At 47.4% G+C, this 11,372-nt stretch overlaps 1 long non-coding RNA gene across 1 annotated transcript; it reads right to left on the bottom strand.

The window, feature by feature from the left end:
- Positions 1-5,276: 5,276 nt before the first annotated feature.
- On the bottom strand, positions 5,277-11,156 carry LOC137422449 (uncharacterized). The gene is made up of 4 exons (XR_010983468.1): positions 11,114-11,156; positions 7,990-8,109; positions 5,425-5,507; positions 5,277-5,307 (listed from the first exon to the last, which is right to left on the bottom strand). It is a non-coding gene; the product is annotated as an uncharacterized LOC137422449 (long non-coding RNA).
- Positions 11,157-11,372: the final 216 nt, after the last annotated feature.

Here is an 11,372-nt window from a genome sequence, read left to right on the forward strand (position 1 = left end):
AGTTTTCTGTTTCACACAATTATGTATCTAATTGAAATGAAGTGTCGAGGTATCATCAAACTCTTTATTTAAAGGAGGTATCGACTCAAAATAAATTGAATAATGTATGGCAAAGGGACACCCTTACGTTGGGCTGATGGGATGGCCAAGAGGCCCGCACACTCACCTCAGAGCTGTTTGAACCTGGGTTTGAATTCCAACCGAGCTATAAACAGTCATCCAGGTGTTTCACAGGTAGGGTTATTCATCAATGTGTGTAACATCCTTTGGATGGAGGTTAAACTGGCGTCTTATCTGTCGGCAATGGTTGATGGACGTTAATGATCCCATGGTGTCCTTCGTGTAGAGTAGTCGAGCTATCCATCACGTGCACCCTGGAAAAATTACAAATTCCTTCCCTTCCAGAGTGTATTGCATCAGCAGCAGAGCCACACCTTCAGCCAACATAAACACCTGAACCTGCATATGAACAAAGAACCCCCATGTTCTACAGTATCCAGATGGGTTCCTGGCCCTAAGTGTGGACACAAATCCCTTGAAGATGTCCATAGGTTAGAGTGGCCACGTTGTAATGATGTCCACATTTGAAAATTCCCAACACAGGGTGTTGTGAAAAATCAATCAGGTCCACAACTTTGTCCCATAGATAGGTTTAATCTCAATTAGATCTCTGGCATCATCCTATAAAAATACAGTCATGCAATAGATATCAGGATCTTGGTATCATACAGAGAGGACCGATATAATAGTCAAAGCAAGCGAGTCTAGCATATATGTGCGAGTCTAGCATATACGTACCATTCAAGACTACATGTAAAGTAAATGTCACAGGAGTGGCCAGTGTCGCGGACGTCCCAGGTTTTATAGACGCCCTTCAGTGGCTGAAGCGAGAATGTCTCCTGGGTTCAACTTTGGTATAATTTCACTACATTCTCCCCGCCTTTAGAACTATACTGCCGCTAGGCAGATCGCAAGCGTGCGTCAGCATTAATTGATTGGGTACGTCATTCCATGTCAGTTGGTCCACCCGTAGTGGTCGGGGTGGCGAACTACCCTGCCAGCCCGTGTCCGGAAACTACCGGGTACGGCGTCCCCAAGCCCGGAGTCCCTTGCGTCGGAGTAGCCGCTGGAGGCAGGTGTAGGAGGGGGCACCTCAGAGCCGTCAGGCAGGGGTGTAGGTGACGACAGAGGTGACGGCAAAGGTTCCATAGAGGAAGCTTCGGTAGAGTCCATAGACTCGTAGATCGGTTCGTCGATATCCCTATAAGGGTCGATGACCCCACAAGGGGCGAGATGGCGTATGGAGACAGTGGACTCGCGTCCATCTGCCGTCATCATGCGCGCATGCTCGGGATTAGCCTGGAGTACCTGCACCTTATCCACAAAGGGGTCGTACTTGCTTGTGCGCACCGCTCATTTGAGATAGGCTGGCCCCGGCTCAGCGAGCCAGCTGGGTAAAGATCGGATACTACCCGAGCTTCTAGAGTGGTGGAACAGTCTTTCGTGGGGAGTCTGGTTGGTGGCCGTACATAGGAGAGCCCTGATCGAGTTCAGGGCCGCAGGTAGCGACCAAGCCCATTTATCGAGACCCCGGCCGAGGGTCCGGAGGCTTAGCATGACGGCTCTCCATATAATCCCATTGAAGCGTTCGATCTGCCCATTCGCCTGGGGTCTGTACGGTGTGGTGTAACTCGAAGCAACATTATTTTGGAGCAAATAACCTCGCACCTCCTGCGACAGGAACACCGCACCCCGATCGGTATGCACGTAGGCCGGATACCTAAACATGGAAAACAAATTCTGCAGGCACCGTATGACTGTGGCTGCCGTCATATCCCCGCACGTATAAGCAAAAGGGAATCGTGAGTACTCATCAACGATAGTGAGCAGATAGCGAGAGTTGCTCGACACCGGCAGTGGTCCTTTGAAATCCATCGCCAATCTCTCCCACGGTCTAGTAGCCCTAACCAGCGTCCCCATGGGAGGGTTGTAAAAACGCGGCTTGAGTTCCGCACATATAGCGCAGTCTCGGCAGATCCGGCGGATCTCTTCAATCGAGTACGGCAGATTACCACTACGCACAAAATGAGCGAAACGCGCCACCCCTGGATGACACATAGTGTCGTGCAAAGCGCGCAGCCCCTCCAAAGTTATGATCCCCGCGCACGTAGTCAGCCTCGATAAGGCGTCGGCGACCAGGTTATCCTTCCCCGGGCGGTATTTGATGGTGTAGCAGAAGTCGGCGAGTTCGATACGCCAGCGAGTGATTTTCTCATTCTTAATACGTTGAGCATGTAAGGTGTCGTACATGAACGCAACGCTTTGTTGGTCCGTGATGATTTGGAAGCATCGCCCGAGTAAGTACTGTCGCCATCACCGAATTGACTCGACGATCGCGTACGCTTCCTTTTCAACAGACGAATGCCTCCGCTCAGCGGAGGTGAGAGTCCGCGAAAAGAAAGCCACAGGGCACCCCGCCTGGGAGAGAGTCGCCGCTATCGCATGATCCGAGGCATCACTTTCCAAGACGAAAGATTCGCTCTCGTCGATCGTCACCACAGCGGCGCCCGCGATGTCGGCCTTAAGGCCCCCGAAGGCCGCCAAGGCGGCCGGGCTCATGGGGAACGTGTCGCAGGCCACGAGGGGGCGGAGCTTCGCAGAGAAATTTTGCACCCACTTCGAATAGTGGACGAACAGCCCGCGAGCGAGCTTCAGCGAAGCTCGATCACCGGGCGGGGCCATATCAAGCAAAGGTCACAGACGCTCCTTATCCGGAGAGACTGAGCCATGGGTCACGGTGTACCCCAGAAGATCTATCGTGCGTTGAGAGTAACGACACTTAGCCTCATTCATGGTTAGGCGATACCTATGCGCGACCTCGAGGAAGCGCTTCAGATTAGCATCGTGATGCTCCTGGTCATGCCCACAAACCATAAGATTCTCCAGATAGACAAAGACATCTGTCAAGTTCTCCTTAGTAACGAGGTCGTCCATAGCCCTCTGAAAACAGGCGACCACGTTCGTTACCCCAAAAGGTAATCGGGTGAACTGGTATAACCTTTGACTCGATTCGAAGGCGGTATAGATGCGATCAGCCCTAGAGATGGGGATCTGATGATACGCACTACGCAGATCAAGAGTGCTGTAGACGGAGTACTGGGCCACCAGTCGTACTAGCGCGTCCATCCCCGGTAAGGGGTAGGCGTCCAGCTGTGTAAAGCGATTAACCGTCTGTGAGTAGTCGATTACCATGCGCCGGCGATGGGCCTCACTTCGCACCACTAAGACCTGTGCCCGCCACGGCGACCGGCTAGGTTCGATAACACCGTCCTTCAAGAGTTGGGCCGTTTCTTCCGCAATGAATTGCGCGTCCGCTCGTGAGTAGCGCCGCGATTTTACCACTACAGGAGTGCAGTCAGTGGTCAGGTTGGGGAACAGTGAAAGAGGCTCAATTTCCATTTTCGCGAGTGCACACACAGCAAGCGTGTCCGTCCCACCGAATTCAATTTCCAAACGTCCATGTCGCTTAAGAAAATCGTGTCCTAACAGGATGTCCGCACATAAAGCAGGCAAGACCATGAGATGTACATTGGAAAACATGCGTCCATTTATCACAAGTTTCAATCGACATTCCCCCTTTGTGCTGAGCCGAAGTCCTTGGGAGGCCATGAAGATCCGTCGTGTAGTCCCGATAACTGGCCACCCATGTTGACGCACCAGCCGCTGATCGATGAAACTATCCGTAGATCCTGTGTCGATTAGGGCCCGCGCAAAAATGCCTTCGACCAAGAGTGGGATGATGGCCTGATCAAGGCCAGAAGATCCGGCAGGTATTGCGCCATCCGAGCGAGAAGATCGCGCCTCGCGCGTGGATCCCACACCGGCTGCAGTTTTCCGGTTGTTCGAGGAGCCTCCGGAGGGCCCCCGTGCCAAACGCATAGTTGGTCGTGCCGGAGCAAGAGCGTGTAGTTTGTACGAGCTGCCGTCAGATGGCGCTCGTGTCCCGTGCGAAAGATCGCAGTCAATTGTACTTTCACGCACTGGAGCAAGAGCGTGTAGTTCGTACGAACAGCCGTCAGATGGCGCTTGTGTCACGTGCAGCGTTTGTTGCTCAACAGGAGGAGCTTTCAAAGCCGGAACTTTTTGTTTGTTTGAGGAAGGCGTTCGAACGCCAGTCAAGGTCGGTCGCTCCGCGGCCGGTCGCGTTTGCGCCATTTGTTTCGGTGGCCCGGTGTATCTCACCAAGGACGTGCGTGCAGCCAGGGACCCGCGAGGAGGAGGAGCGCTCATCAAAGCCAGGTGAGGCGCCCCGTTCTGTGCTCGGTCCGTTGGCTCCGTGATAAGCCCGTTCAAGGTCACGCGTGCTCGTGTGCCCCGCGTGGTCTTCTTGCACACTTTCGCAAAATGTCCTTTAGTAGAACACAAATGGCATATGGCTTCCCGAGCCGGACACGCTGACCTGGGATGCTGCCGATTGCCACAAAAATAACACGTCGCGTTCTGGTCAGGCCTGGGCCTGGCTGCTGTAGCTGCTGCCAGGCCGGAATCCGAGTCCACCTCGGGAGCGGCCAGGGGCTCGGCCGCAGTCGAGCCCGCACCCGTATCCTCGGTGGTAACCCTCTCCGGTCGCGCGAGTTGAGAAGTCCCCGCAACGACCCGTGCGTGGTCATAAGCGGTGGATTGTTTCCGGGCCTCAGTGTAAACGTTGGCCAACCGTAGGGCCTCCGTGAACGTCAGGTCAGCTGTCTCCAAGAGCCTGAGTCTCAGATCTGTAGAGCTGATTCCAGAGACGAAAGCGTCTCGGACAAGATCGTCCTGGACTTGCTCGTGTGTCCGTACCTCTTGAGTGCTGTCCGCGAGGAGGTGCCCAAGCTCCTGAGCGAAGCGGTCGATCGACTCGGTTGGCTGTTGACGTCGCGTGGCGAGCAGATGCCTGTTGTACACCACGCTCCGTTTCTTAATGTAGAGTCGCTTTAGCTCTTCCACGGCGGCATCGTACGTCGTACATCGAGCGATGCTCCTGTAAAGTTGGTAGTCGACTTTGGTCTGTAGCACAGACAGCTTCGTTTCAGCGGTGGGTACGGCATCCTGGGCCCCGAACTGGTTCTCCAGCGTTTTGAGCCAGTGAGCGAACACCAAGCCCGATTCCTCAGCTTGTGGGTCGGAGCCGAGTATCGGTACATTGATCATCTTGTGTCCCGCCATTTCCGTAGATCTTAATTGAGATTAAATGTTGTGAAAAATCAATCAGGTCCACAACTTTGTCCCATAGGTAGGTTTAATCTCAATTAGATCTCTGGCATCATCCTGTAAAAATACAGTCATGCAATAGATATCAGGATCTTGGTATCATACAGAGAGGACCGATATAATAGTCAAAGCAAGCGAGTCTAGCATATATGTGCGAGTCTAGCATATACGTACCATTCAAGACTACATGTAAAGTAAATGTCACAGGAGTGGCCAGCGTCGCGGATGTCCCAGGTTTTATAGACGCCCTTCAGTGGCTGAAGCGAGAATGTCTCCTGGGTTCAGCTTTGGTATAATTTCACTACACAAGGTTTTCATCACCCATGATCCATGAACACTTTGGCATGCTAAGGGTCTCAGGAAGAATGGTACCCTGAAACCTCAGCACTCACGACTGACAATAACGACTGGTACCATGCCGAGAAACAATCTGTTCAATACAAATCTAGCCAAATGTATTGCTCATTTGGTACCTATGGCTTCACCACTGGGAGCATGAATCACAATTGGTACCCATGTAATGGAAGAACGAGGGATAACTACCAACCAATACATTTTTCACTTAACCCTTCAATCGCTGCAATACATTCGCTGCAACAGCTCATCACGTGCTACAGGAGGGGTGGCTGAGGTCTGCCCATTCAAACAGCTTGTTTTCGGTTGCAACTGCTCTTTATCTGCGCCACTGAAGATTGATGGAGTTATATTTTCACTCCTGTCTGTTTGTCTGTGAGTAGGCTATCTCGAGAAGTTGTGGACGGAATTGGACGACATTTGATGGACAGGTTGGGTGTGTATAAAGACCAGTTGATTAGATTTTGGTGAAGATCCAGATCAGGATACTAGAATGTTTATGCCTCCGCCGATGAAGTCACCAGAGGCATTGTTTTTGTGTTCTCCGTCCAGCTGTCTGCCCGTGCGTCTGTCTGTGATAGGTTTTCGTTACCGTTTAAAAAAAATATATACAAGATCGAGGCTCATGAAAGAGCTAACATCAATCACACAAAAAGTCAAACCGACACAAACCGACACATAAAACACAAAATAAGGGGAGCGGTAGACAAGATGGGTAGAGAGGGGGAAGGACACAAGCACAACATTTGAGAGCAGGGACATCGAGAGAACTGTGGGAGGGGGAGGGCTTGGGGGGAGGTGGGAGAGGTATAAAACATATGGACACTGCAAGGACTTCCAGGAAAGAAGTTGGAATTTCGAAAAAAGTGTATCTGGGGTGAATTAGCGGGGGTAGAAAAGATCAAGGTTTTGGATGGGGGAAGATAAGAGATGGTGGTGAACAGCTGTTTTAAAGAGCTGGAGGGAGGAGTTGGATTGAAGGGAGTGGGGGAGTTTGTTCCAGAGGCGGGAGAAAAGGGGAATGAAAGAGTGAAGGTGAGCAGAGAGCCTAGATTTTGGCAGTTTAACCATAAGAGATCTGGAATGGGGACAGATCTTGTGCGACCTGTAGGAATATTTGGGGGACAGAGCACAGAGAGAGCTGGGGGAGCAAGGCCGGAGAGGAGTCGGTAGAAGACAGAAAGACAGAAAGACAGATAGTTGAAGGTTTCCAGTTTTACTTCTTCTTCTTCTTCTTTTTATTTGTAGCCCTTTACTAATTAGTGCCTTTCAGCCTTGTTTAGAGCGAACTTCAATAAAATAAAATAAAATAAAATGGCCAAAAACAATATAGAACATGATATCTCAAAAATTATGGACGGGTTAAGAGAAAACTTGGTGGATGAGGGGTCAGGGGACAAGAACATGCAGACTGGATTTTGGTTCAGGTCCGAATCCAGATCAGGCCTATCGGTGGGATATAAAACGTAAAGTGTTCAGCCTGGCGGAGGTATGCGCTCTGCCGTGTGACGTTCTCATTCTACATGTGATGCATGTATAACTCACCATGAGCCTAAATTCACAATCAAAAACTGTAATAATGAAAATTATCAAATTACAATGAGAAACATTCTTTTGCAATTATCAAAATCAGTCTGATGGGCTTTATATAACCAAGAGAATATTGTACAATTAATATGATATAGCTGTTGTACAATTTAAATGGCAAGAAGCAAGCGAGCATCAACAAAATTAACAACAACAGGCATTTTAAAGGCCATTTTCCCTGCTAGAGTGGGGGTTAGCCTTGCGGTCCCCATGACAATCTTCTCCATCTTGCCCTATTTTCTGCATCTCTCCTTGTTAACCCCCTTGCCCGCATTTCTTCTTCCACCACCTTTAGCCAAGTCTTTCTCGGTCTTCCCCTTCCTCTACTTCCTTCTACATTCATTTCCATCACTCTTCTCAACCAGTCACTTTCATCCTTCCTCAACACATGACCAAACCATCTCAACCTGTTCCTCTTCACAGCATCCATCACAGGCTATAATCCCATCATCTTTTGCAATTCATCATTTGTCTTCCTCTCTCTCAACGATACTCCGCACATCCACCGAACCATTCGCATTTCCACCCTTTCCAGCCTTCGTTGCTGCTCTACGTTCATTACCCATGTTGTAATTGTTATGGTTCCCTTTTTGGGGCAATGTTTTATGGCCGGATGCCCTTCCTGACGCCAACCCTTTTAGTCGCCTCTTACGACACGCAGGGATACAGTGTACCTATTCTAAACCGGGGTACACACCGGCTCACAAATAAGCATCATCATCAAGCAAGCGAGCATCATTAAAGGGAAATGAAGCTTGCATTACACAAGGACCCAAGGCCAGTGCTATTACATCTTACTCCATCATCGAAGGCTCTTTGGTTTCCAGGATGTGATCGGTGAGAATCCACGGCATGGACATCTCGATGGGGAACTGGATTCGACAGCCCATGGTAAGTTCTAGGAAAATTCTAGAAATTCTAGAAAGAAAAAAAAGAAGTTATAGGAAGCAAGGCTTCTAGGGAGAAAGAAAATGAAATTACTCTGCCGGTATTATTTGGTGGGCGTTGAAGATCCCATGGTGCCTTTGTGAACAGTAGGCGAGTTATCGCCGGCACTTTGAACAAATTGCTAATTGCTGCCCTAACTTTAGTCGAATGTTAGGTCAGGCTTGTGAAAGGCTTGGATCAAGCTTCCCCCAGCCAACCTCACAAGAACGTGGGAATAATTGTGGCCGTTGAAGAAAAAGAAATATGAGGAAGAAGAAGACTGAAGATATTGCTTTTAGTACATTCGACTAAAAGCAACATTCGAGTACCGTGAAATGGGGTGAATAGGGACAGCAAGGTGAATAGGGACACAAACTGAAAAAAGTTCGGAAACTTTTTTCGCTGAAAATTGATAACCATACTGATTTGTTGATATTTGGGTTGAAAGTGTTCTCTTGTTTTTTTAAAAAGCAACTTATAGTCCCTATTAACCCCATATATGGGTTAAATAGGAATAAATTGGATTTTTATGGCTGTCCCAATTCACCCCGTTTTACGGGTGAATAGGGACAGTCACTAATACAAAAAAATAATCATCAAGAAATAGGGACAGTTTGGAGAAACTTTTTATCCCATATTTTTTATAATTGGCACCGTGGTTTATATTATGGGTGCATATTATGTGCATCCATCTGAGCTATCAATTTAGCAACAAGTTGGAAACTCAGGATTGATTCTTGATTATTATTTTTTTGTATTAGTGACTGTCCCTATTCATCCGTAAAACGGGGTGAATAGGGACAGCCATAAAAATCCTATTTATTCCTATTTAACCCATATATGGGGTTAATAGGGACTATAAGTTGCTTTTTAAAAAAACAAGAGAACACTTTCAACCCAAATATCAACAAATCAGTATGGTCATCAATTTTCAGCGAAAAAAGTTTCCGAACTTTTTTTCAGTTTGTGTCCCTATTCACCCCATTTTACGGTAAAACAAAACTCTTTCATTATAGTGGGGCGGCTTAGCCCAAATATTCAAAAGGATTGTGCATTTTGTGATACAAGCACCAAATTTGGCACAAATGTACATTAATATGTTGCGAACATTTTCAGATATTGGGCCACTTGAAATTCCGTAATTTTTTTTTTCAAATTTTTTCAAATTTCGTAATTTCAAATTTTTCGGGTGACACCGTCACAATTTCGGTCTTCGAGGCCGGCCGATAGGCAAAGTGTGACCGGAAGGGACGAGGTTCTCCTGACCACGTGGCCCTCGATCTGGGAAGCGAGAGGCGTTCCATTAGTGGACGCGCCCCTCACGCCCGACTTTTGGGCGGCCCCGGCAGGCCGTTTGTTTTGACGTTCCGTGACAGGCCCCGCACCCCCACCTCCGGGCCGACCGGAAGCTTGTGCTGAGTACATCATACCTGAACAACTCAGTGAGGCAGAACACAGCAGTGCACACCAGGGTGACCCCTTCAGTGCATAAACCAATTAACCTGTCCACTGCAGGGCATATAGAAATGAAGTTATTTTCTGCATATAATAATAATATAAGTTCAGTTCTATATAACAATTTCTGTTATCACCACTACCACTACAACTACCACTACTACAAGCTTTGTCTGGAATTTTGTGGACTAACAGACAAACACACATACAGACAAGCTGGGATCAAAACATTACCTCCTTCCACCATTGAGTGTAGAGGTAAACATCATGGAAATTATATCATGCCCTAGATTTAATTCATGCTTACCCATGTATTTGCTTCACTGGTTCACAAGGTCTTTTGCATACATGTAATTCAGACTCTCGTCTTCATTGCTGACCACACAATGTTCGCAACATATTAATGTACATTTGTGCCAAATTTGGTGCTTGTATCACAAAATGCACAATTCTTTTGAATATTTGGGCTAAGCCGCCCCACTATATCGGCCGGCCTCGAAGACCGAAATTGTGACGGTGTCACCCGAAAAATTTGAAATTACGAAATTTGAAAAAATTTGAAAAAAAAAATTACGGAATTTCAAGTGGCCCAATATCTGAAAATGTTCGCAACATATTAATGTACATTTGTGCCAAATTTGGTGCTTGTATCACAAAATGCACAACAGGTTTGCTATGTTGCTACACTATTAAACCTGTTAGCAGACCGTAGTCGCTTTTTCAATGCGAGCTTGAAGCCTTCAATAATTCACAATGAAGATGGTCATTTGAACACGAAATAACCAAAAAAATCTATAGGAGGAAAAAAAAAAGAAGGATTTTCTGAAAACTTACATTTCATGTTTATATCCATCATTATTGTGAGTTATATGAAGCTCGGAGTAGATTCCAGACAATTTGAATGTACAGTAAGGTCATACATATTAATGGGCACAGGTATCAATTAGGATATGCTACATATCAATTCTTTGTTTTCTTGTGACGTCATCGGAGCACGCGCGCAGGGCACCCTGGGACACCTCGGCCATTTTGATACCCTCTCGAACAACGTCGTCAGCGGATTCACATTACATAGTTTTTGTTCACGACCAGTCATGCCAATTTGCGGCGTATTTCGTTGTTCAAACAGGCCAGGCGTTAGGCCAGGAGTTAAGTGCGAATGGAAACATGGCCAGGCTCATGGAATGCGAAACCTGGAACATAAAAGTATTGAATTTGAAACTGTCCAATAAACTTTCTAAAGTTATGTACTCTTATCAACTCGGTCAAAATGAATCTCGATTTTATCATGTGAAGAACGTGCTATGTATTCGTTGCTTACATGATAAATATAGGTGATGACTTATGGCCATACGCACAAAGCACACATGGCGGCACTCACTTCGCACTGTGCGTCACATGTCTACAAAGTATGCACACATGCATGCACAGCTTAAAACTGCAGTGGTTTTTGAACAAATGGAGGGCACTTAATCAATCAGGTCCATAACATTAACAGAAGCAGCTTTAAAAAATACATGTTTGTTTAATATATTAATACCTTGGATCGAATCAAGTGGACGTCATTCAGTTCTTTGTGTAGGATTTGTCGCACCCATCCATCTTGGTACAACCTGTTTGCCTCGAGGGATTTATACTTCTTCAACTCATCTTTGGTGTAGGCCGATTTGCTGAACAACAGGTAGTTGATCACGTCGATGTGGGTCACCTGAGGCCACTTGCTCACATTCTTCTCAAATTGATCGTTTGATAGACCATAAGGGTCACACCCAATGACAGAAATCTTCTCTTTGTAACGA

This window comes from Myxine glutinosa, chromosome 2 (genome assembly GCF_964187855.1).
Source record: "Myxine glutinosa chromosome 2, kmMyxGlut1.1, whole genome shotgun sequence".
Classification (NCBI taxonomy): Eukaryota; Metazoa; Chordata; class Myxini; order Myxiniformes; family Myxinidae; genus Myxine; species Myxine glutinosa.